Here is a 21,495-nt window from a genome sequence, read left to right as displayed (position 1 = left end):
ATGATGATGATGAAGATGATAATAATAATAAAGTTGGAAGGGACCTTGGAGGTCACCTAGTCCAACCCCCTGCTCAGGCAGGAAACCCTATACCATTTTGGACAAATGGCTGTCTATTTTGATTTAATCCCCTCTGCGAATCTGCTTTTCCCTGTCCATCTGATAAATCAATTCCGCCAAGCGTGCTGAGCCTATATTGTAAATATTTTTTTTCTTTTTCCCCCTCCCTTTTTTAAAAGGTTTCTCTAGTTCAGAGGTCCCCAACCTTTTTGGCACCAGGGACCAGTTCCGTGGAGATAGGTTTTTGTCCACGGACCGGAGAGTGCATGGTTTTGTGTGCTGCCTGCATCCCATGGATGGGGCTTTGCTTGTTTGTGCGGACCGGTTGCTGGCATGCCGTGGCCCAGTGCTGGTCCACGGACTGGGGGTTGGGGACTCCTGCTCTAGTTGCTGGAAATCTGTTTCCCCATTTCAGGGGTAGGCACCCTTGGCTCTTTTATGACTCGTGGACTTCAACTCCCAGAATTCCTGAGCCAGCATAGCTCAGCTTGGAAACCTCTTTCCCCTCAGCGTGGCTGGCTCAGGAATTCTGGGAGTTGAAGTCCATGAGTCATAAAAGAGCCAAGGTTGCCTACCCCTGGTCTAAAGGTATAAACCAGTAGTTCCACCAGATGTAGAGTTGGTCTATAGCAGGGGTGGGGAACCTTGGCTCTTTTATGACTCGTAGACTTCAACTCCCAGAATTCCTGAGCCAGCATGGCTCAGCTTGGAAACGTCTCCCTTTCCCCTCAGCATGGCTGGCTCAGGAATTCTGGGAGTTGAAGTCCATGAGTCATAAAAGGGCCAAGTTTGAAGACCCCTACTCTTAATCTTCATCCTAGGATAGGGGTAGGCAACCTTGGCTCTTTTATGACTTGTGGACTTCAATTCCCAGAATTCCTGAGCCAGCATGGCTCAGCTTGGAAACCTCTCCCTGTCCCCTCAGCATGGCTGGCTCAGGAATTCTGGGAGTTGAAGTCCACGAGTCATAAAAGAGCCAAGGTTGCCTACCCCTACCCCAGATCATTTCCAGCAGCTCTCTTTTCAGTTCCTCAGCTGTCAGCAGTTAGCTTCCTGGGCCTACCATCATAGGAAGGGAACTTTTCTGCTGTAATACAGGTAGTCCTCAACTATTACGGCTATAAGTTGCAATGATTGTAAAGCAGGTCATCAAGCCATCAACCCAATTTTATGAGCTTCTTTTGCATGTGTGTGATGGTTGCTAAAGTGAATCATGGCGATCATTAAGTCAACCTGTGATCATTAAGCAATCTCATTGTTTGCCCTGGGCCATTTTTGCTGAAAAGCAGAAGTCAAGTCAACTTAAAACCATTCAAAGTTACAACAGCACTGAAAAAAGTGTCTAACTAGACTACTAGAACAGTGATGGCCAACCTTTTAGAGACCGAGTGCCCAAACTGCAACCCAAAACCCACTTATGCATCGTCGGGTGCCGGGTGGGTGTGGCCCATTGGGTGGGCGTGGCCCATTGGGTGGGCGTGGCTGCGGTGGTAACGGCAGACTGGGTGGGACTAAAAAGTTCAATCAACCAATTCCAACTTTGCAAGATCTTTTTTTTTCCCCGCGAGAAGTTGAAATTGATTGATTGATTGAACCTTTTTTTTTTGTACACGGCGGTGGAGGCCTAAAGCGAAAAGATTTTATAAAACCCAGCTGAAGGCCTAGGACTGGGGCGACAGCGCACGTGCCCACAGAGAGGGCTCTGAGTGCTGCCTCTGGCACCCGTGCCATAGGTTCGCCACCACTGTACTAGAAGAACAGTTGTTTACCTGTCACAAAGATAACCAATAGCGATAGGTGCCTTGGGTGCCATCCCAAAACATCTGGAGCACTCCTTGAACACCAGCGGAACTGACAAATTCTTCGTCAGTCAATTGCGAAAGGCAGCTTGGCTTGGAACAGCTGACATCTTGCAACGATATCTCTAACATCATCAAACGTCAATTTTGTTCAGTGAACAAAAATGCCAAATCCAGTCTAAACATCTGGCTGATTATATGACCAAGCATAATAATAATAATAATATCAATAGCACCTTTTCTCCCCCCACTTTGATAAGAGTTATTTGGTAGTTTCCTGCTCAGGACTTCACAATTTCTTAGAGGCTTTTAGCGCCCGGCAGCTGCCAGATTTACACACCATTAACCATCTCCAGCTTCCCTCAGGGCCTGCTAAAGTATCAGGGTATCAAGCCTGTCCCCTCCCCCCCCCCGACTCAGTTTCCCATGTGAATTGCAATTCTTTCCCTGACGTCTGAGAGAATATCTGCTGGTAAGCTTTGCTGGCCAGAACATGTGTCCCTGGGCACCTGATTGGCAGTCAACAACCTCACCCAGGTCTGAGCTTAAATTGTGGGGCGGTGGGGAGGCTCCCCCCCATTAGTGGTGGGAGCAGTTTTAAGAAACAGAGGGATACGTGACTTCATTAACTTTCATACCGTTCTTAATTCTCTGATAGTAGACTTAGAGTTCTACTGCTGCAGCTGCCAAAAAAGCCAACACAGTGCTAGGCTGCATTAACAGAGGGATAGAATCAAGATCACGTGAAGTATTAATACCACTTTACAATGCCTTGGTAAGGCCACACTTGGAATACTGCATCCAGTTTTGGTCACCACGGTGTAAAAAAGATGTTGAGACTCTAGAAAGAGTGCAGAGAAGAGCAACAAAGATGATTAGGGGACTGGAGGCTAAGACATATAAGGAACAGCTGCTGGAATTGGGTATGTCTAGTTTAACAAAGAGAAGGACGAGGGGGGACATGATAGCAGCCTTCCAATCTCTGAGGGGCTGCCCCAAAGAAGAGGGAGTCAAGCTATTTTCCAAAGCACTTGAAGGCAGGACAAGAAGCAACGGATGGAAACTAAGGTTTCTCTCTTCGTTGGATCTTGATTCCTCTTTGAAGGACTGTCAATCTTGTTAATTGGTCACCTTGTTGGACGGAGGTCTTCACCACTTACGCGGTTGTGACCTTCAAAAATTCTTCTTTGACCTGTCGGTAAACAGGCTTTACCATATCCCAAAGGACGGACTCGTCCCCCAACCTGATCTACTGGTCCAAGGTCCATTCCAACTTTATCATTATTATTATTATCAAGATGGCGGCGCCTGGATCGGCTGCGGCTGCCATTGGCTCTCGAAGGTGAAAAGTTTTGGGAGGGATATTAAGGGACATAGGAAGGTTTTAATGTGTTTGAGCAACGTGGTGGAACTGAGGTAACATGCGACCTACGACTGACAATCTTTGCTGGCATGGCGAGTTTCTAGCTGTTTCGGAACTGTTGGTGAGACCGTTAAAAGTCGTTGGCGCTGTTTGAAATTGTTCTGTCGGCAGCAAGATCTGACTGCTGGCCCAGCGACGGATTCTATCGCAAATCAGGGCTGTTTCCGAAGGAGGCAGAGGAGGAGAGGTCCCCGAGGCTTATGGAGTGAAGGAACTGGATGAGGCTGTCGGCAGGCCCAGAGGATGGGAGAGAGTCTTTTGGAGGAGTTGTTGTTGGTGGCAGCATGCTCCAGGGGCAAAAAGAATCAAGGCCTCTTTAAGGAAAAGGTGGAAGAGACAGGATCAGAAAAAGAAAAGGAGGCGAGGTGGTCATGAAGGAATACAAGCTAATTTGAGGGCTAATCCACATGGAGCTCCGTTTCCATCTGTCCTGTTTGCCATTGTTCGCTCCCTAGAGACTAAAATGGAAGATCTGTAACTTGAGCTGGCCACAAACAAGGAGTGTATATCGGAGTTGGTGACCCTTTGAGAGCTGTATGCAACGAAATTTCATTTTGATGTATGCAATTGGTGTACATTCAAAGTGACCATAAAGTTGTTGTTGTTGTTGTTGTCATACTGATAGAGATATGGGGATGAAATGGGAAGCTCATTGGTTGCCTTAGGATTGCAACGATACATTCAATTTTGCAGCTACTAAGATTGTTGGACGAGCAGGTACAAAAACAGCCAGGGAAGTGATTGAAGCCTGGAAGACAGGTCCCTCTTGGTCAACCAACAAGATTTACCACCAGCTTATCAAGTCCTTAGGAGGCCAGAGCTTGGCAGCACAAAGAAGCAACAGCCAACAGTAGCCAGCCATCAGCACCCCAATCCACAACTAAAACCCCACACACAACAGGCACCGTATAAATACCACACAGAATAGCACAAAGCACACATTCTGGAGTAGTGGGGACTCCATCAGTGGAGGTTTTCAAGCAAATGGTGGTTAGTGCAAAGTCGTGATAAACCATGGTCATGTGACCACAGAATGCTGCAAACAGCCATAAATGTATCCTGGTTGCCGAGCACCCCAAATGCAGTCATGTGACTGAAAGGGGAGGGGGTGACCATCTGAACTTCAAAGCTAGGTCATAGGTACCCCCCCAGGTAGGTCCGTTGGAACTTAAGATAAGATAAGATAAAATAAGATAAAATAAGATAAAATAAGATAAAATAAGATAAAATAAGATATAAGATAAGATAACCTTTATTGTCATTTATATACTGTGGGCACAATGACACACATCACAAATGAAATTTAGTTGCCCACTCTCAAAGTGAAACACATACATGACACACACCTAAACATACTATGAACAACATATGTATAGACCCACATCCCTACATATACGTAGCAAATAAATATTAAATATTGTCCATCTTGAATATATAACGGAAGGAGGAAGCTTGAGAGTTCACAACTTTAAGACTTGTGGACTTCAACGCCCAGAATTCCCCAGCCAGTTGAAGTCCACAAGTTTTAAAGTGGCCAAGTTTGAGGACCCCTGGTCTAAGGCAAAATGCTAGCTGGGGAATTCTGGGAGTTGAAGTCTACATAACTTAAAGTGCCTGAGGTTGAAGAAGAACACTGATCTATGGATTCCTGCCATGGGGAGGAAGTTGGGCTACATGACCACAAAAGTCTAAAATATATGAAGAAGGTTGCAGGAATTGGGTATGTCTAGTTTAATGAAAAGAAGGACTTGGGGTCGCATGATAGCAGTCTTCCAATATTTGAGGGGCTGCCACAAAAAAGAGAGAATCAACTTATTTTCCAAAGCACCAGAAGGCAGGACAAGACACAACGGATGGAAACTAATCAAGGAGAGAAACAACGTAGAAATAAGGAGAAATTTCCTGACAGTGAGAACAATTAATCGATGGAACGATTTGCCTCCAGAAGTTGTGGGTGCTCCATCACTGGAGGTTTTCCAAGAAGAAATTGGAGAGCTATTTGTCTGGAATGGTATAGGGTCTCCTGTTTGAGCAGGGGGCTGGACTAGAAGACCTCAAAAGTTCCTTCCAGTTATAGGAAGGAAGGAAGGAAGGAAGGAAGGTTGGTTATCTGATGGAGAAGTTATGAGTGCTTCATCACTGGAGAATTTTAAGGACAACCACTTGTCTGAAATGCTATAGGGCAGAGGTCCCCAAACTTTTGGGCACCAGGGACCGGTTCCGTGGAGATAGTTTTTTCCCACGGACCGGAGAGTGCGTGGTTTTGTGGGCTGCCTTCATCCCACGGATGGGGCTTTGTGCAGACCGGTTGCTGGCATGCCGCAGCCCGGTACCGGTCCACAGACATGGGGTTGGGGACCCCTGCTATAGTGTCTCCTGTTTAGGCAGGGGGCTGGACTAGAAGACCTCCAAATCCCCTTCACACTCTGTCATGCTGTCCCTTCCATCCCTAGGATTTTACACTCGCAACGGAGGCTCCTCTCCTGAAGATCTGAGCAGGCAAATCCTTCCTGGTGGGCCGGAAGAATCAACCCAGATCTGATCCTTCATCAGCCAACGCCAGCCGACTGAATCTTGCCGGTTTTCTGGCAGACTAAGCCTTCCTTGGCAGCGGCTCGGCCTTCCGAGATTGCTGCGGGCCTGCCTGCTTGTGCCGAGGATAGATTTGTGAAACTGTTCACACGCTCTCGGCTCGATAGAAGCTGGCTCCGCGCCCGTCAGGAGCCCTGCTCCTGAGCTGGCAAAGGCAACTGGCAATTTATCTTCCCTCGCTCCCGTCCTCGTTGCTGCTGTAAAGGCCTCTTGAGTGGGGTTTCAATTATTGATGATCTGTTCCTTGCGGCGTTCCCCCTCCCCTTTTCCCAGCCAGCGCATGCATTAGCCACGTTTTTTTGAGAGAGGAAGGAAGCCACGCCAGCCAAACGTTCCCCCATTGTCCTGCTTCAGAAATGCACCAGGGCCATCAATGCCGGGCAAAAATCCAGCAGGAAGAGAGAGGGGGGGGGGGGGAAGGAAAAAGATTTTGTAGGCTGCTGGATAGTTTTCAGATGTCGGTCTCAGTTCCAAGGGGGATAGCTGAGCTTCTGGCCGGCCTGCCTGCCTTCCCAGGCCCAGGGACATACGCTTGGCTACGGTTTGCCTCAAGTTGGGGTCCTCCTTGCAGATTAGCGACTTAATGGCAGCTCGCTTGGATCAATCACAAATGGTTTTTTTTTTCTCTCTTCCTGTTTATTTTTGTCAGATTTTTATCCGACCTTCGTTAGATTAGAAGTCACTCGAGGTGGCAAAGGTGCTAATATTCCTTCCTCCTCCTGTTTCCCCCCCCCCCCCAACGTCAACCCTGTGAGACGGGTTGGGCTGAGGGAGGGACTGGCTCAAAGTCACCCAACCGGTTTTCATGCCTTAGGTGGGACTAGAATTCACTATCTTCCTGGTGATTGGTCCAAAATCATCTGGCTAGCTTTTGTGCCTAAGGCGGAACTAGAACTCACCGTCTCCTGGTGATTTACCCAGAGTCGCCCAGCCGGCTTTCATGCCTAAGGCAGGACTAGAACTCACTGTCTCCTGGGGATTGGTCCAAAGTCGCCCAGCCGGCTTTCATGCCTAAGGCAGGACTAGAACTCACTGTCTCCTGGGGATTGGTCCAAAGTCGCCCAGCCAGCTTTCATGCCTAAGGCAGGACTAGAACTCACTGTCTCCTGGTGATTGGCCCAAAGTCACCCAGTCGGCTTTCATGCCTAAGGCAGGATTCGAACTCACTGTCTCCTGGTGATTGGCCCACTCACCCAGTCAGCTTTCATGCCTAAGGCAGGACTAGAATTCACCGTCTCCTGGTGATTTATCCAAAGTCGCCCAGCCGGCTTTTATTCCTAAGGCAGGACTAGAACTCACTGTCTCCTGGTCTAGTCAGCTTTCATGCCTAAGGCAGGACTAGAACTCACTGTCTCCTGGTGATTGGTCCAAAGTCGCCCAGCCAGCTTTCATGCCTAAGGCAAGACTAGAACTCACCGTCTCCTGGTGATTGGCCCAAAGTCACCCAGCCGGCTTTCATGCCTAAGGCAGGACTAGAACTCACTGTCTCCTGGTGAGTTACCCAAAGTCGCCCAGCCGGCTTTCACACCTAAGGCAGAACTAGAACTCACTGTCTCCTGGTGATTGGCCCAAAGTCACCCAGCCAGCTTTCACGGCTAAGGCGAAATTAGAATTCACCATCTCCTGGCTTCTAGGTCAGCCTCTGAACCACTTCAACTTTTAATTTATTGATTTCTTTGTTATTTTGTTGGTCTACTCCAGCATGCATTTGAAGGCCCTGACAAAATTGGGCAGCGGGGGAGCAGAAAATGGTAAAAATAACTGTTAACACTGGGACGCAACTAATGAACAATAAGATTTCGCCTTTAGTCTCCGACTTACGTGGTTGGGAACCAACAGCTCTTGAATTATCATTCCCTACGTCCCTTTTGACTTTCTCCTAAGCAGGACTGCTGGAAACAGATTCTCCGAGTTGGCAGCAGATGAAAACTCTAGCGTAATCTTTAAAGCAGGAATATGGGTACTCAAGTTTCAACCGCCTTTCTGCGGCCTCAGATTGTTTTTTTGTATCATGGTGACCAAAACTGGACACCATATTCCAAACGTGGCCTCCCTAGTGCAGTATAGAGGGAAAACTATCATTTCCTGTTACTCTGGAACTATCTGTGATGATTCCCCCAGATGTTTCCCCCCGTACTTCTCCAGATGTCAGTTCAGAGGAGGATGAACCAGTTCCGGGCACATCTGGAGGGGTCAGTAGCTCCAAGCAGCCGTCTTGAGAGAGATTTGGCTGAAGCACGGCTACAGAAGGACAGCCCTGAGGCTTCAGGTGGGGAAAGCAAGCAGCTGCAGCGTGTCAGCGATAAGGAAGAGGGATTGCCTTCTGCACCTGATCCAAGAACACATAGGGCAGAGAAAAGGCAGGAGCAAAGAAGGTCAGCCAGATTACTCATGAGAAGAAAGCGTCGCCCTCCTTCAAGGGCGGCACCAGAAGTGGCTGTTTAGCACAGCAGACAGATCGAGACGATGCTGGAAATGTGTGTGTTTCCTTGCTGTGTGTTCTTGCCTTGAACTTTGGATCGCGTCTCTTCATCTGTTGCCTTTGTCTTGGAAACCTGCTTTCGCCTAGTGCAGAGTTCCCCAAACATTCCGGCTTGGTGGTCCAGAAGGAAAGGAAGCAGCAGAGAAATGTGCACCCGTGTAGCCCAGGCACACATACTGTACACAAACAGGCATGCACATGGCGGCGGTGCTAGCGTGCATACATATGCGCAAGTGGATCGTACAACCCATGTGCGCACTGCCGCCCACCCGCATGAGCAAATTGGCTACGTATGCCCATGGAATGCACGCCAGTGCATGCGCAAATGGGCCACTGGTGTCCGCGTGGCACTGGAGGTGGTGCTAGTGTCCCCATGCATGTGCAAATGAGGCCGCTAGTGCTCACACAGTGGTGCTAACACGAGTGGGGAAGGGCTCGCCAGCTATTCCCAGGGCCTGCTGTCCAACAGGCCGGGCCGTGGACCATAGGTTGGGGATCCCTGGCCTAGACTTGCCTTGAGGACTAGTGTTGGCTTCATTTGAGTAGCCTGTAGAACTCATTGGGGTTGAGCTGATGCCAGCCCAGAGAATTGCTAAGGAATATTAATTCAGGTTTGGAATTAAGACTCTTTACATCAGTGGTGTGTGCATGCGCGTGCGTGCGTGGGACAGCACACTATCCCTTTGTTGATGCAACCTAGGATTGCATTAACTATTTTTTGAGGCTGCAGCACACTGCTGGCTCATATTCAAGTAGTTGTTCACTAGGATTCCTACAGCAACAAAGATGATTAGGGGACTGGAGGCTAAAACATATAAGGAACGGTTGCTGGAACTGGGTATGTCTAGTTTAACGAAGAGAAGGACGAGGGGGGACAGGATAGCAGTGTTCCAATATCTCAGGGGCTGCCCCAAAGAAGAGGGAGTCAAGCTATTCTCCAAGGCGCCTGAAGGCAGGACAAGAAGCAATGGGTGGAAACTGATCAAGGAGAGAAGCAACCTAGAACTAAGGAGAAACTTCCTGACAGTTAGAACAATTAGCCAGTGGAACAACCTGCCTCCAGAAGTGGTGGATGCTCCAACACTGGAAGTTTTTAAGAAGAGACTGGACAGCCGTTTGTCTGAAATGGTGTAGGGTTCCTGCCTGGGCAGGGGGTTGGACTCGATGACCTTCAAGGTCCCTTCCAACTTTATTATTATTATTATTATTATTATTATTATTTAGTATTATTATTATTATCTCACAGTTACTGCTGTTGAGCCAAGTGCCACTTATCCTGTACCTGTGCTTTTGGGTATTCTTCTCTTAAGTGAAAAACCTGACTTTTGTTAGATAGGGCCCAGTGTTCACATCTGTTGAGATTCTTCTGTATCTATCTTCTAGAGCAGGGGTCTTCAAACTTGGCCGTTATGACTTGTGGACTTCAACTCCCAGAATTCCTCAGCCAGTGTGCCTGGCTGAGGAATTCTGGGAGTTGAAGTCCACAAGTCACAAAAGGGCCAAGTTTGAAGACCCGCCTTCTAGAGTGCTAAGTGTTATCTGCATATTTGACGAGTTCTCCTTCTATCCCCTCAGCTAAATTGTTTATGAAGATGTTGAAGAGTATTGGGCCTAAGACAGGACCTTGGGGGTACCCCACTGCATGCTTCCTTCCACGTAGATATAGTACCATTGAGATTTTATATGCTGAGTGTTATCCCAGGCAAAAAGTTTGACATGGGAAACAAACCTGGTTAGACTTGGTTCTATAAAGCCAAGATCAATCCCCTTTGGCTCTTTTATGTCACCTGACCACTGATTTGACAGTGCAGTACCGCCCCTTGCCAACAGAGGCACTCAAATGGAACCCTTGATAAAGCCACAGTGCCCTCTATTGGCGTTACAGTCAAGAGAGGGTTCCAAACACCATGTTTTTATACAACACTTTCATTAGAGACTTTGTTGTGGCTCCGTCTTGTTGGAGGAAAAAGGCTCCGAACATGAAGGAGAGGAGATGGCCAGGCCTCCCTCTCCAGGACCCTCCTCTCTGGCAATGCCTCAGGTGTCTCCCGACGGAGAAGAGATTGACCAGGAGCCAGGTGTTTCTGAGATTGGCCAGGAGCCAGGTGTTTCGGATAGTGAGGAAGATACGTTGTGGCTGGATCCACGCCAGCGTAGGTGCGACAAGCGTGCGCAGCAGAATTCCTCCGCACGGTCTCTAATTCGACTCAGTGACCTGGTGTGGGGTGTCCGATATTTTCCCTCCACCACCGGTAAACCTGAGACACTGCCTGTTTCGATTTAGAGACCGCTTTATCAAACGACACCTGAATTAAAGTTTGACACACATAACAAAAAACAAAGACACAAGAGACTCATTTTCAAGAACGCAGGCAGCTACAGAGCTGCTGCCAAGTTTCTTATCTGTGGCGAGGAGTGTGGAGAAGTTATTTAACCCTCGGCTGGCTGTTTGGGTGTGTGTGTCAGACGGGGACAGAACAGACTTTTAACCAACACATTTCAACAATAATTTTATTTTCAGCCTCAGAGGTCTGAGTGGGGGCCAAAATAAACAAAACCGAAGGAAAAAAAGGGAATCTATAAAGAGGCAGTAATGAAGCGGTCGCAGTTTAACCAACAATCTGATTTCTTTATTTGAAAAGGCACAGCTATTACATCTTGAATACAGAATTTGTCTTCAGTTCCTCTTAATATAGGGTCAAGTGATTAATAAACACACGGAGCCAACAAGATTTCTCTCTCTCTCTCTCTGTCTCTAAAGGAATATATACAAACACGAAAAAGTCTCTTTGTCGTAAAATTTATTTGGGGAATCGGAGGGGGAAGAAAAAAAAGTCGAGAACTAGCATATACGGAAAGATAGAATAGCTGCAAGGATCCTTGGGGTGTTTTTTTTTTTGTTTTAAGCAATTGGAAGGGGCATTTAGGAGCCCTTTCCCCTTCACACCCTTTTCCATCCCGCTCAACCCCCCCCCCAAATTTCAAACCAACTGGCTGACTAATCCACCTTCAAAAAGGGAGTCCCAGCCATCGTCTCCTTTGAGAGAGTTTCCAAATTCCAGCTTTTTTTTAACTCGAAAAAGGAGGGCAGGGAAAGGAAACAGCAAGGCAAGGCTTAAAAACAACACACCATTGAGAGGTTCACCCAGAGGCAGAGATTACCCAACTAATATATTTATATATTTATATATATTTATATATATATATGTATATATATAAAATTTTTGCTTCTGTGCTACCTTAAAAACAAGAGACATGCATAATGACAAAGGTGCTTGCTTAGCTAAANGACCGAGTGCCCAAACTGCAACCCAAAACCCACTTATGCATCGTCGGGTGCCGGGTGGGTGTGGCCCATTGGGTGGGCGTGGCCCATTGGGTGGGCGTGGCTGCGGTGGTAACGGCAGACTGGGTGGGACTAAAAAGTTCAATCAACCAATTCCAACTTTGCAAGATCTTTTTTTTTCCCCGCGAGAAGTTGAAATTGACTGATTGATTGAACCTTTTTTTTTTTTGCACATGGCGGCGGAGGCCTAAAGCGAAAAGGTTTTATAAAACCCAGCTGAAGGCCTAGGACTGGGGCGACAGCGCACGTGCCCACAGAGAGGGCTCTGAGTGCTGCCTCTGGCACCCGTGCCATAGGTTCGCCACCACTGTACTACAAGAACAGTTGTTTACCTGTCACAAAGATAACCAATAGCGATAGGTGCCTTGGGTGCCATCCCAAAACATCTGGAGCATTCCTTGAACACCAGCGGAACTGACAAATTCTTCGTCAGTCAATTGAGAAAGGCAGCTTGGCTTGGAAGAGCTGACATCTTGCAACGATATCTCTAACATCATCAAACGTCAGTTTTGTTCAGTGGGTGAACAAAAATGCCAAATCCAGTCTAAACATCTGGCTGATTATATGACCAAGCATAATAATAATAATATCAATAGCACCTTTTCTCCCCCCACTTTGATAAGAGTTATTTGGTAGTTTCCTGCTCAGGACTTCACAATTTCTTAGAGGCTTTTAGCGCCCGGCAGCTGCCAGATTTACACACCATTAACCATCTCCAGCTTCCCTCAGGGCCTGCTAAAGTATCAGGGTATCAAGCCTGTTCCCTCCCCCCCCGACTCAGTTTCCCATGTGAATTGCAATTCTTTCCCTGACGTCTGAGAGAATATCTGCTGGTAAGCTTTGCTGGCCAGAACATGTGTCCCTGGGCACCTGATTGGCAGTCAACAACCTCACCCAGGTCTGAGCTTAAATTGTGGGGCGGTGGGGAGGCTCCCCCCCATTAGTGGTGGGAGCAGTTTTAAGAAACAGAGGGATACGTGACTTCATTAACTTTCATACCATTCTTAATTCTCTGATAGTAGACTTAGAGTTCTACTGCTGCAGCTGCCAAAAAAGCCAACACAGTGCTAGGCTGCATTAACAGAGGGATAGAATCAAGATCACGTGAAGTATTAATACCACTTTACAATGCCTTGGTAAGGCCACACTTGGAATACTGCATCCAGTTTTGGTCACCACGGTGTAAAAAAGATGTTGAGACTCTAGAAAGAGTGCAGAGAAGAGCAACAAAGATGATCAGGGGACTGGAGGCTAAAACATATAAGGAACAGCTGCTGGAATTGGGTATGTCTAGTTTAACAAAGAGAAGGACGAGGGGGGACATGATAGCAGCCTTCCAATATCTGAGGGGGTGCCCCAAAGAAGAGGGAGTCAAGCTATTCTCCAAAGCACCTGAAGGCAGGACAAGAAGCAACGGATGGAAACTAACCAAAGAGAGAAGCAACCTAGAACTAAAGAGAAACTTCCTGACAGTTAGAACAATTAACCAGTGGAACAACCTGCCTCCAGAAGTGGTGAATGCTCCAACATTGGAAGTTTTTAAGAAGAGACTGGACAGCCATTTGTCCGAAATGGTATAGGGTTTCCTGCCTGAGCAGGAGGTTGGACTCGATGACCTCCAAGGTCCCTTCCAACTTTATCATTATTATTATTATTATTAAGATGGCGGCGCCTGGATCGGCTGTGGCTGCCATTGGCTCTCAAAGGTGAAATATTTTGGGAGGGATATTAAGGGATATAGGAAGGTTTTAATGTGTTTGAGCAACGTGGTGGAACTGAGGTAACATGCGACCTACGACTGACAATCTTTGCTGGCGAGTTTCTAGCTGTTTTGGAACTGTTGGTGAGACCGTTAAAAGTCATTGGCGCTGTTTGAAATTGTTCTGCCGGCAGCAAGATCTGACTGCTGGCCCAGCGACGGATTCTATTGCAAATCAGGGCTGTTTCCGAAGGAGGCAGAGGAGGAGAAGTCCCCGAGGCTTATGGAGTGAAGGAACTGGATTGAGGCTGTCGGCAGGCCCAGAGGATGGGAGAGAGTCTTTTGGAGGAGTTGTTGTTGGTGGCAGCGTGCTCCAGGGGCAAAAAGAATCAAGGCCTCTTTAAGGAAAAGGTGGAAGAGACAGGATCAGAAAAAGAAAAGGAGGCGAGGTGGTCATGAAGGAATACAAGCTAATTTGAGGGCTAATCCACATGGAGCTCCGTTTCCATCTGTCCTGTTTGCCATTGTTCGCTCCCTAGAGACTAAAATGGAAGATCTGTAACTTGAGCTGGCCACAAACAAGGAGTGTATATCGGAGTTGGTGACCCTTTGAGAGCTGTATGCAACGAAATTTCATTTTGATGTATGCAATTGGTGTACATTCAAAGTGACCATAAAGTTGTTGTTGTTGTTGTTGTTGTCATACTGATAGAGATATGGGGATGAAATGGGAAGCTCATTGGTAGCCTCAGGATTGCAACGATACATTCAATTTTGCAGCTACTAAGATTGTTGGACGAGCAGGTACAAAAACAGCCAGGGAAGTGATTGAAGCCTGGAAGACAGGCCCCTCTTGGTCAACCAACAAGATTTACCACCAGCTTATCAAGTCCTTAGGAGGCCAGAGCTTGGCAGCACAAAGAAACAACAGCCAACAATAGCCAGCCATCAGCACTCCAATCCACAACTAAAACCCCACACACAACAAGCACCATATAAATACCACACAGAATAGCACAAAGCACACATTGTGGAGTGGTGGGGACTCCATCAGTGGAGGTTTTCAAGCAAATGGTGGTTGGTGCAAAGTCGTGATAAACCATGGTCATGTGACCACAGAATGCTGCAAACAGCCATAAATGTATCCTGGTTGCCAAGCACCCCAAATGCAGTCATGTGACTGAAAGGGGAGGGGATGACCATCTGAACTTCAAAGCTAGGTCATAGGTACCCCCAGGTAGGTCCGTTGGAACTTAAGATAAGATAAGACAGATAAGATAAGATAAGATAAGATAAGATAAGATAAGATAAGATAAGATAAGATAAGATAAGATAAGATAAGATAAGATAAGATAAGATGATAACCTTTATTGTCATTTATATACTGTGGGCACAATGACACACATCACAAATGAAATTTAGTTGCCCACTCTCAAAGTGAAACACATACACGACACACACCTAAACATACTATGAACAACATATGTATAGACCCACATCCCTACATATACGTAGCAAATAAATATTAAATATTGTCCATCTTGAATATATAACGGAAGGAGGAAGCTTGAGAGTTCACAACTTTAAGACTTGTGGACTTCAACGCCCAGAATTCCCCAGCCAGTTGAAGAAGTCCACAAGTCTTAAAGTGGCCAAGTTTGAGGACCCCTGGTCTAAGGCAAAATGCTAGCTGGGGAATTCTGGGAGTTGAAGTCTACATAACTTAAAGTGCCTGAGGTTGAAGAAGAACACTGATCTATGGATTCCTGCCATGGGGAGGAAGTTGGGCTACATGACCACAAAAGTCTAAAATATATGAAGAAGGTTCAGGAATTGGGTATGTCTAGTTTAATGAAAAGAAGGACTTGGGGTCACATGATAGCAGTCTTCCAATATTTGAAGGGATGCCACAAAAAAGAGAGAATCAACTTATTTTCCAAAGCACCAGAAAGCAGGACAAGACACAACGGATGGAAACTAATCAAGGAGAGAAACAACCTAGAAATAAGGAGAAATTTCCTGACAGTGAGAACAATTAATCGGTGGAACGACTTGCCTCCAGAAGTTGTGGGTGCTCCATCACTGGAGGTTTTCCAAGAAGAAATTAGACAGCTATTTGTCTGGAATGGTATAGGGTCTCCTGTTGAGCAGGGGGTTGGACTAGAAGACCTCAAAAGTTCCTTCCAGTTATAGGAAGGAAGGAAGGAAGGAAGGAAGGAAGGAAGGAAGGAAGGAAGGTTGGTTATCTGATGGAGAAGTTATGAGTGCTTCATCACTGGAGAATTTTAAGGACAACCACTTGTCTGAAATGCCATAGGGCAGAGGTCCCCAACCTTTTGGGCACCAGGGACCGGTTCTGTGGAGATAGTTTTTTCCCACAGACCGGAGAGTGCGTGGTTTTGTGGGCTGCCTTCATCCCACGGATGGGGCTTTGTGCAGACCGGTTGCTGGCATGCCGCAGCCCAGTACTAGTCCACGGACTGGGGGTTGGGGACCCCTGCTATAGGGTCTCCTGTTTAGGCAGGGGGCTGGACTAGAAGACCTCCAAATCCCCTTCACACTCTGTCATGCTGTCCCTTCCATCCCTAGGATTTTACACTCGCAACGGAGGCTCCTCTCCTGAAGATCTGAGCAGGCAAATCCTTCCTGGTGGGCCGGAAGAATCAACCCAGATCTGATCCTTCATCAGCCAACGCCAGCCGACTGAATCTTGCCGGCTTTTTGGCTGGACTAAGCCTTCCTTGGCAGCGGCTCGGCCTTCCGAGATTGCTGCGGGCCCGCCTGCTTGTGCCGAGGATAGATTTGTGAAACTGTTCACACGCTCTCGGCTCGATAGAAGCTGGCTCCGCGCCCGTCAGGAGCCCTGCTCCTGAGCTGGCAAAGGCAACTGGCAATTTATCTTCCCTCGCTCCCGTCCTCGTTGCTGCTCTAAAGGCCTCTTGAGTGGGGTTTCAATTATTGATGATCTGTTCCTTGCGGCGTTCCCCCTCCCCTTTTCCCAGCCACCGCATGCATTAGCCGCGTTTTTTTGAGAGAGGAAGGAAGCCACGCCAGCCAAACGTTCCCCCATTGTCCTGCTTCAGAAATGCACCAGGGCCATCAATGCCGGGCAAAAATCCAGCAGGAAGAGAGGGGGGAAAAAAAAAAAAGGAAAAAGATTTTGTAGGCTGCTGGATAGTTTTCAGATGTCGGTCTCAGTTCCAGGGGGATAGCTGAACTTCTGGCCTGCCTGCCTGCCTGCCTTCCCAGGCCCAGGGACATACGCTTGGCTACGGTTTGCCTCAAGTTGGGGTCCTCCTTGCAGATTAGCGACTTAATGGCAGCTCGCTTGGATCAATCACAAATGGTTTTTTTTTTCTCTCTTCCTGTTTATTTTTGTCAGATTTTTATCCGACCTTCGTTAGATTAGAAGTCACTCGAGGTGGCAAAGGTGCTAATATTCCTTCCTCCTCCTGTTTCCCCCCCAACGTCAACCCTGTGAGACGGGTTGGGCTGAGGGAGGGACTGGCTCAAAGTCACCCAACCGGTTTTCATGCCTTAGGTGGGACTAGAATTCACTATCGTCCTGGTGATTGGCCCAAAATCATCTGGCTAGCTTTTGTGCCTAAGGCGAGACTAGAACTCACCGTCTCCTGGTGATTTACCCAAAGTCGCCCAGCCGGCTTTCATGCCTAAGGCAGGACTAGAACTCACTGTCTCCTGGTCTAGTCAGCTTTCATGCCTAAGGCAGGACTAGAACTCACCGTCTCCTGATGATTTACCCAAAGTCACCCAGCCGGCTTTCATGCCTAAGGCAGGACTAGAACTCACTGTCTCCCGGTGATTGGCCCAAAGTCACCCAGTCGGCTTTCATGCCTAAGGTAGGACTAGAACTCACTGTCTCCCGGTGATTGGCCCAAAGTCACCCAGCCGGCTTTCACATCTAAGGCGAAATTAGAATTCACCGTTTCCTGGCTTCTAGGTCAGCCTCTGAACCACTTCAACTTTTAATTTATTGATTTCTTTGTTATTTTGTTGGGTCTACTCCAGCATGCATTTGAAGGGCCTGACAAAATTGGGCAGTGGGGGAGCAGAAAATGGTAAAAATAACTGTTAACACTGGGACGCAACTAATGAACAATAAGATTTCGCCTTTAGTCTCCGACTTATGGGGTTGGGAACCAACAGCTCTTGAATTATCATTCCCTACGTCCCTTTTGACCTTCTCCTAAGCAGGACTGCTGGAAACAGATTCTCCGAGTTGGCAGCAGATGAAAACTCTAGCGTAATCTTTAAAGCAGGAATATGGGTACTCGAGTTTCAACCGCCTTTCCGCGGCCTCAGATTGTTTTTTTGTATCACGGTGACCAAAACTGGACACCATATTCCAAACGTGGTCTCCCTAGTGCAGTAAAGAGGGGAAACTATCATTTCCTGTTACTCTGGAACTATCTGTGATGATTCCCCCAGATGTTTCCCCCCCGTACTTCTCCAGATGTCAGTTCAGAGGAGGATGAACCAGTTCTGGGCACATCTGGAGGGGTCAGTAGCTCCAAGCAGCCGTCTTGAGAGAGATTTGGCTGAAGCACGGCTACAGCAGGACAGCCCTGAGGCTTCAGGTGGGGAAAGCAAGCAGCTGCAGCGTGTCAGCGATAAGGAAGAGGAATTGCCTTCTGCACCTGATCCAAGAACACGTAGGGCAGAGAAAAGGCAGGAGCAAAGAAGGTCAGCCAGATTACTCATGAGAAGAAAGCCTCGCCCTCCTTGAAGGGCTGCAACAGAAGTGGCTGTTTAGCACAGCAGACAGATCGAGACGATGCTGGGAACGTGTTTGTTTCCTTGCTGTGTGTTCTTGCCTTGAACTTCGGATCGTGTCTCTTCATCTGTTGCCTTGGCCTTGCCGGTGGACTTGCCTTTGTCTTGGAAACCTGCTTTTGCCTAGTGCAGAGTTCCCCAAACTTTCCGGCTTGGTGGCCCAGAAGGAAAGGAAGCAGCAGAGAAATGTGCACCCGTGTAGCCCAGGCACACATACACAAACAGGCATGCACATGGCGGCAGTGCTAGCGTGCATACATATGCGCAAGTGGATCGTACGACCCATGTGCGCACTGCCGCCCACCCGCATGAGCAAATGGGCTACGTATGCCCATGGCACGCACGCCAGCGCATGCGCAAATGGGCCACTGGTGTCCGCGTGGCACTGGAGGTGGTGCTAGTGTCCCCATGCATGTGCAAATGAGGCTGCTAGTGCTCACACAGTGGTGCTAACACAAGTGGGGAAGGGCTCGCCAGCTATTCCCAGGGCCTGGTGTCCAACAGGCCGGGCCGTGGACCATAGGTTGGGGATCCCTGGCCTAGTGGACTAGACTTGCCTTGAGGACTAGTGTTGGCTTCATTTGAGTAGCCTGTAGAACTCATTGGGGTTGAGCTGATGCCAGCCAAGAATTGCTGAGGAATATTAATTCAGGTTTGGAACTAAGACTCTTTACATCTGTGGTGTGTGCGTGCATGGGACAGCACGCTATCCCTTTGTTGATGCAACCTAGGATTGCATTAACTATTTTTTGAGGCTGCAGCATACTGCTGGCTCATATTTAAGTAGTTGTTCACTAGGATTCCTACAGCAACAAAGATGATCAGGGGACTGGAGGCTAAAACATATAAGGAACGGTTGCTGGAACTGGGTATGTCTAGTTTAACGAAGAGAAGGACCAGGGGGGACAGGATAGCAGCCTTCCAATATCTCAGGGGCTGCCACAAAGAAGAGGGAGTCAAGCTATTCTCCAAGGCGCCTGAAGGCAGGACGAGAAGCAATGGGTGGAAACTGATCAAGGAGAGAAGCAACCTGGAACCAAGGAGAAACTTCCTGACAGTTAGAACAATTAACCAGTGGAACAACCTGCCTCCAGAAGTGGTGAATGCTCCAACACTGGAAGTTTTTAAGAAGAGACTGGACAGCCGTTTGTCTGAAATGGTGTAGGGTTCCTGCCTGGGCAGGGGGTTGGACTCGATGACCTCCAAGGTCCCTTCCAACTTTATTATTATTATTATTATTATTATTATTATTATTATTATTATTATCTCTCTCACAGTTACTGCTGTTGAGCCAAGTGCCACTTATCCTGTACCTGTGCTTTTGGTTATTCTTCTCTTAAGTGAAAAACCTGACTTTTGTTAGATAGGGCCCAGTGTTCACATCTGTTGAGATTCTTCTGTATCTATCTTCTAGAGCAGGGGTCTTCAAACTTGGCCGTTATGACTTGTGGACTTCAACTCCCAGAATTCCTCAGCCAGTGTGCCTGGCTGAGGAATTCTGGGAGTTGAAGTCCACAAGTCACAAAAGGGCCAAGTTTGAAGACCCGCGTTCTAGAGTGCTAAGTGTTATCTGCATATTTGACGAGTTCTCCTTCTATCCCCTCAGCTAAATTGTTTATGAAGATGTTGAAGAGTATTGGACCTAAGACAGGACCTTGGGGGTACTCCACTGCATGCTTCCTTCCATGTAGATATAGTACCATTGAGATTTTATATGCTGAGTGTTATCCCAAGCAAAATGTTTGACATGGGAAACAAACCTGGTTAGACTTGGTTCTATAAAGCCAAGATCAATCCCCTTTGGCTCTTTTGTCACCTGACCACTGATTTGACAGTGCAGTACCGCCCCTTGCCAACAGAGGCACTCAAATGGAACCCTTGATAAAGCCACAGTGCCCTCTATTGGTGTTACAGTCAAGAGAGGGTTCCAAACACCATGTTTTTATACACTTTCATTAGAGACTTTGTTGTGGCTCCGTCTTGTGAGCCCCTTATCGGAGGAAGAAGGCTCCGAACATGAAGGAGAGGAGATGGCCAGGCCTTCCTCTCCAGGACCCTCCTCTCTGGCAATGCCTCAGGTGTCTCCCAACGGAGAAGAGATTGACCAGGAGCCAGGTGTTTCTGAGATTGGCCAGGAGCCAGGTGTTTCTGAGATTGGCCAGGAGCCAGGTGTTTCGGATAGTGATGAAGATATGTTGTGGCTGGATCCACGCCAGCGTAGGCGCGACAAGTGTGCACAGCAGAAAAGGAGGCGTGCCAGAGATTAAGCTGAGTCACTGGACCACACCCCACAGGCTATAAAAGGGAGGTGGTGGCCATTTGGACTCTTGTGACGGACAAAGCTAAATCTCTGTGTGTATTGTTTTTTGTTTCTGTGTTCTCTGAGTAAAAGTTCTTGGCAGGCAGCTACTGAGCTTATCTGTGGCGTGGAGTGTGGAGAAGTTATTTAACCCTCGGCTGGCTGTTTGGGTGTGTGTGTCAGACGGGGACAGAACAGACTTTTAACCAACACATTTCAACAATAATTTTATTTTCAGCCTCAGAGGTCTGAGTGCAGGCCAAAATAAACAAAACCGAAGGAAAAAAAGGAATCTATAAAGAGGCAGTAATGAAGCGGTCGCAGTTTAACCAACAATCTGATTTCTTTATTTGAAAAGGCACAGCTATTACATCTTGAATACAGAATTTGTCTTCAGTTCCTCTTAATATAGGGTCAAGTGATTAATAAACACACGGAGCCAACAAGATTTCTCTCTTTCTCTCTCTCTGTCTCTAAAGGAATATATACAAACACGAAAAAGTCTCTTTGTCGTAAAATTTATTTGGGGAATCGGAGGGGGAAAAAAAAAAGTCGAGAACTAGCATACGGAAAGATAGAATAGCTGCAAGGATCCTTGGGGTGTTTTTTTTTTTGTTTTAAGCAATTGGAAGGGGCATTTAGGAGCCCTTTCCCCTTCACACCGTTTTCCATCCCGCTCAAACCCCCCCCCCCCAAATTTCAAACCAACTGGCTGACTAATCCACCTTCAAAAAGGGAGTCCCAGCCATCGTCTCCTTTGAGACAGTTTCCAAATTCCAGCTTTTTTTTAACTCGAAAAGGGAGGGAAAGGAAACAGCAAGGCAAGGCTTAAAAACAACACACCATTGAGAGGTTCACCCAGAGGCAGAGATTACCCAACTAATATATTTATATATTTATATATATTTATATATATATATGTATATATATAAAATTTTTGCTTCTGTGCTACCTTAAAAACAAGAGACATGCATAATGACAAAGGTGCTTGCTTAGCTAAA

This window comes from Protobothrops mucrosquamatus, unplaced genomic scaffold, assembly GCF_001527695.2.
Source record: "Protobothrops mucrosquamatus isolate PMUCROS unplaced genomic scaffold, P.Mucros_1.0 scaffold2302, whole genome shotgun sequence".
Classification (NCBI taxonomy): Eukaryota; Metazoa; Chordata; class Lepidosauria; order Squamata; family Viperidae; genus Protobothrops; species Protobothrops mucrosquamatus.
This window is presented reverse-complemented; position numbering follows the sequence as displayed.